The sequence below is a fragment of the Apodemus sylvaticus genome, chromosome 11 (genome assembly GCF_947179515.1).
Source record: "Apodemus sylvaticus chromosome 11, mApoSyl1.1, whole genome shotgun sequence".
Lineage (NCBI taxonomy): Eukaryota > Metazoa > Chordata > Mammalia > Rodentia > Muridae > Apodemus > Apodemus sylvaticus.
In genome coordinates this window covers 48,314,445-48,320,444 of record NC_067482.1, presented here as the reverse complement: position 1 = coordinate 48,320,444, position 6,000 = coordinate 48,314,445, and positions in this window count along the sequence as shown.

Here is a 6,000-nt window from a genome sequence, read left to right as displayed (position 1 = left end):
CTTAGAATAAGAGATCACATTTATAAATCTTTATTTTCTAAGTGAAAATAACATTCCAGTGAAATGTTACAATGAATATTGAACAAAAATATTATATATATATATATATACATATATATATATATATTATTGCTGCTGGAATTTATTAAATTTTCATGTAGCAACTTGTTTTATTTTAGTTAACATAAAGCAGTTTTAATTTTAACCATATATTATCCTTTGACAAAAATCATACAAATCAGTGGTATGACACTTTCTTTTCCCAATCAATACTGTAAATTCTAATGGATTATTTATCATATTACATAGTATATGGCATATTCTAGGCAAATAAGTGCAAAATTTCATCATTTAAACAAAAAAATATAGTATAGTACTAAAAACAGTTTTAGATTTATTTATTACATTCTGTGTGTGTGACAGTGTTTTGCTCTCACATGTTTGTATATCTTGTGTATGCCTCGTGTCCAAAGATGTTATTAGAGGGCATTAGATCCCTTGGAACTGAAGTAAAAGATACTTGTAATCCACCATGTGGTTGTTATGACTTGAACCCTCATCCTCTCCAAGTACAAGTGTTGTTGATGCCTGAGCCATCTCTTCAGATCCTAATGTAGTTTATTTTTGGCTCATTATGCTTAGATATAATTCTCCTTTATTGACTTCTTAGATTCTCATTAATATTTTGGAAATGTAGGCTTAGGCATTGGTTCAAGAAATGTAAATGAAACAACAGAACAGGAGAAATATAAAATATTGGAGAAATATTTAAAACATGTAACCTTAACATTACCTTGTTTCTTTTCTGACTATTTGTAATAAAAAACATCTTAAAAAGCAAAAAAAAAAAAAAAAAAAAAGAAAGAAAGAAAAAGAAAAGAAAAAAGAAAAAAAAAACAATTTACCAAAGGTCATAAAAAAGGAACTAATGATTTATATAGGTGCTAGGACAGAAGACAAAAGATAAAATATTAGCTAGGTTTATATACAAAACTATATGAAACTTCACTAATAACTTAGTTATGGTTTTTAACCTTTAGTGAGCCTGCGGTAACTGAGACAGGTGATGGATGTTTACTCCTAATGAACATGCATATAAACATTCTCTGTTGTAAACTTCTATTTCAATTTATGATTTGATTCTTTGTGTGAACTTGTGATGAATTTTGTAATATGCGATCATGTATTCGGAAAGATGTTTAAGGGCTGAGGACAAAGAGAAGAGTCAGAACTGAGGAACTGAGGTGAGAGAAACAGAGGTAAGAAGAACTGAGGTAAAAGAGGACCTGAACTGAGGAGAAGTATTTAGTCAGCAGAGAACAAGACTAGAAGGAGAATGCAGAGCGGAATAACTTAGTAACTGTAGGTAACATAAAAAATATAAGAGAGTAATGTACAGAATGCAGAGAAAAAGAGGGGGAAAAGGAGACGCTGCAGAGAGCAGAAGGAGCAGGCAGGCTTCTCCTTACCATGGGACAGAACAGTTCCCATGGTAACGACAAGGCAGGCTTAGTCCTATTAAAAGGGACAAAGCTTTTTCTAATAAATATGGTTTTAATACATTTAGCATTAAAAGGGCTGAAGTCTTTTCTTTCTCCATGCAATGAAGATTAGAGCTCATTTTTCATCCAGAACGAGTGAGTTCTCTCTGCACCAGTGCTTGGTCTTTTGCTTCATATGCATATGTAAGTATGGATATGTGTGTAAGTATGCAATCGTGAGAATGCATGCATATGTGTGTGTAAGGATGTAATTGTGAGAATGCATGCAAGCTGGCTGGGCCCAACTGAATTTGTGTGGAAATGTATAAATGAGAACTCTGCATGCATGAAGCTCTGTATGAATTCATGTGAGATTATGCATATTCACTTACATAAATGTTTTTCTTTCTGTGAGCGTTATTCTCTTCTCCTGGTTGAACAGAAGTTTAGTGCTCCAAACTTCTCCCATGGCCTGGCAATTAAGAGGCCTCTGGACAATAGGGAAAAGGTTCCAACAATTAACCCTTTACTTAATCTCTGCTGTTTTAAAATGAGGTGCTAAGTGCCTGAGACTGCAGTCTCTGACTTCAGAGCAACACTGAAGGAAGGTCAGCTACAATAGCATAGTAACTTAGAATTAGATAAGTAAGCATTTTATTATACAGCAAACATAAATAACTCAACTAGTAAGTAATAACTCAGCTACAATAGCATAGTAACTTAGAATTAGATAAGTAAGCATTTTATTATACAGCAAACCTAAATAATTCAAAAGTCTTACTCCAAATTTCCTAAGACCAAGTCTTACCCTGTCCCCTGCCCCCTGCCCCCTGCCCCCTGCCCCCTGCCCCCTGCCCCCTGCCCCCTGCCCCCTGCCCCCAACAACGAACTTCCCCCTCAAGAAGAACCAACAAGAAAGAAGAACAGCTTTCATCAGGGCTGGCTCCAGGAAGTTATGGAGGAAAGTAACTATGGAATCTCTAATATTGGATTGCAGGTCATGTGACAAGTTTTATAATCCATAATTTCTTAAAAATATATTCTAAATATATTCTAGATAAGCATATACTTTAATGAGAAATATAGATAATGCATAGATAAATGTGATAAAAGAGATATAGAGATCATAGATAGACATACAGATGGACAGACAAATAGAGTCAGACAGATACAGATATATATTGATATAAAGATAGATGTAAATATAGGTATAGATGATATAAACAGAGAGACAGAGAGATAGATATAATGGATATTTATGGTCTAACTCCAATATAACCATTGTGTTGTATAAAATAATATCAAAGAAGAAAGGTAGTTTATGAAAGACTCTGTAGAGCTGCTGCTGATTGATTAGAAATGGGAAGAAATAAAAAATGTAAACAGTGGTTGATAACCCATCAGTATAACTGGAATAAGTTCTTGTCAGCCATTTAGGCTTTGTGTATACAAATGTTAATAGATTTCTGAAATAGATGTTTAAACTCCCATCAGTTTAATAGGACTTTTAAATGTACAGATCTGATTTAATCACAAGTAAACATAAAAGATGGAAATAAATGATGAGGGCAGAACTGAAGAGTGATATTGGAAGTCATTAGCAAATAGCTAAGATTAAATTAAACCAACTAAAGAGCAAGCAACAAAAATGACACAAATGGTCTACTTTAGAATTTCATAAGAAAATGCATAATTTAAGGTTACATATGTAGTCATTTCTTATGAAAGTAAAAAGACTAGAAAAGAAAAAACAGGCCATTTCATGCATGCTATAAAAAAAGAAAAATTAGAATACAGCTAATAAATGCCAGAAAATTGCAGTAAAATTTATACTAAAGACTCCATTTCAGAGGATCGGCTATAAAGCAATGGGAGATATAAAATCCTGTTTAATAGTTGAGGACTAGAAATAAGTAGTAGGGAGCCAATGGATGGGTATATTTTATATTACCTGATAGAGATGAATCACACAACAAACAGAAAGTGAAACAGGAACCTAAGAGGAAGATGGAGAGAAGTCATAAATTGGCAGAGAAGAAACTAAAAAACTCATCAGTGTGACAGATCCATGGAGAGATTTGACTTCCCAGGGACACAATTAAGAAAATGACCATTATTACAGAACTTCTGTGTTCAGTCAGGCACACCCAATTTATCCCATCTGCTTTTGATGATCTCTGATAGCCTAGTACCTTCTCCTCACTTTTATTTTTGATTAGTATCATTTTAGTGATTGCTATTCACCTTCAGATGTAACAAGCTTCTGTCCCTTACTGTGGTAAACTTTAATCTCACGGCAAATATAGTTTTCTCTTTCTAGGGCATGATGCCAGAATCGTGGTTCATCTTCTTTAAGAAATCAATGTATGGAAGCTGAGTAGTGAGGAAAATTGACAGCAGTATTTCACTTATGTGTGAACAGTAGTTGTTCTTTTCTAGATGTTGAAGTGTGTGTTACAGGATGCACTTTCATGTGTAAGACATTAAGAAGGCTAATTCAGATCAGCCTGTGAAACATTGCCGATAATAAACCAATAGAATTGCCTCTTAAGATATAGTAGACAAGTCTTTAGAAATAAGTGAACCATAGAAGGTGACATTGTATATTAGTAGCTATGTTTCTTGATGGTTAGAATGTTCTCTTATGTTGAAGCATCCATGAACCTATTGTTAGATTTTCCCATATACCAGAAACTAAAATGCCAGAGAAGTTTCCCAGCTGCCATGCAAGTGCACCAGGAAAGGACCTGTCTGCTACATTATAAAGCATAGCTTCATTATAACATTCACTGCAGTTTTGACCAATCTTGTCAGGCCCTAAAAGGCCATGCAATGCTCAAAGGTTTGTTTTGTTGTTATTATTATTTGTTTGTCTTTGTATTTTTTAAGAAGAGAATAATCTTCTTCCAGCAAGTATTCCATCCATATCACAAAATTTGAAGTTCCATAAGTTTGGATTCACTGCATCAAACAACTTCAAAAAGGCCCATTCCAGTGCTTTTTCAGAGTATATGTGTTATTTTAAACTGAACTATTATACTTGTAGGCTTATATTTTTCAAAGCCTAGTTTAATAAAGGTTCTTAAATGCTTCAACCTCATTAAACCCCACTGACCAAAGGTAGGAGAAGAAGTTAGCTAGTGGGACAAGAGCGACATGGACCTGCTTATAAGTAGTTCCTTAGCGATTCCAATCTTTGGTGTCAGCCGTCCAATCCACTAGCAAGATAGGAAACAGTGGTGCTTCTCTCTCTTTTTTTATTGAATATCATCTTCATTTACATTTCCAATGGTAAAATCTTTCCCGACTTCCCCCTCCCCAAAGACCCCAACCCCTCCTCCCACCCCCTGCCTCCAGCTATATGCCCCTCCACCAGACCCACTCCCACCTCCCCTCCCTTAATTTCCCTTTGTTGGGGCATCTATTGAGCTTTCCCCTGGCCAAGGACCACTTCTCCCACTGATGCCACATAAGACATTCCTCTGCCACATTTTTGGCTGGAACCATGTGTACTCCTTGGTTGATGGTTTAGTCCCTGAGAGTCCTGGGGTATCTGGGTGGCTGACATCATGCCCATGTAGCTGTAAACCAAACCCCTAGAAGAAATGGCAAGGCTCCACAAATCAGCCTAAATCTGCCAAAGGAGCGAGAAGCAGCCAGAACACCAACAGAAATGTTTTGGTATTATTATTATTATTGTTGTTATTATCATATTCTTAATTATTTTCAATTTTTAACATTCTACTGAAACTGCTCTGCTTAGATAGTATTAGATACTTTTAGAAATGTTCTTTTGTTTATAGTAGACAGTGTTTGTTTGTAATCACCCACCACCTCCAGCTCTTTTGTTTGTTTGTTTTTTTAAAGACAAGGTTTGTCTGTGTAGCCCTGGCTCTCCTGGAACTCACTTTGTAGACCAGGCTGGCCTCAAACTTAGAAATCCACCTGCCTCTGTCCCCCAAGTGCTGGGATTAAAGGCATGCACACCTCCAGCTCTTAAAATCTTTCTCCTTCCTCTTCTGTAATGATCCCAGAGTCTTAGAAGAAGAAAGTACAATGTAGATATCCTATTTAACGATGGCCACTGTGTACTGTCAAGAGTTGTGTCTGTGCACTAATCACCATCTACAGTCACCATCTACTGTAGCTTCTCTATAATCTGTACTCAGAGACTAAAATGTCTGTGGCTTCCAGTAGCCTCAAAAATATAACCAGAGAAGCCTAGAAGCAGTAACTTTAACTAGATCAGTTACTGAGTTTGAATTAATCCTTAGTACAAAGGCTGTATCACTTCCTACAACTTTCATATTTTTTCCATATCAATTATTAACAATCTGCCTCTGGGAACAGAGAAAAATGCAACAGTGGGCCAACAGGGTCTTGTCTTTCATGCTATTGGTTCTTGAGACAGTGTTTGGATTCAAAAGCAGATTTCAAATTCCTGAGAGAATTTTTTTTTTAGGTGGAAATGCCCTGAGCTATTTATCGGTTGCAAGCATATTTAATTAACCAAACAGTA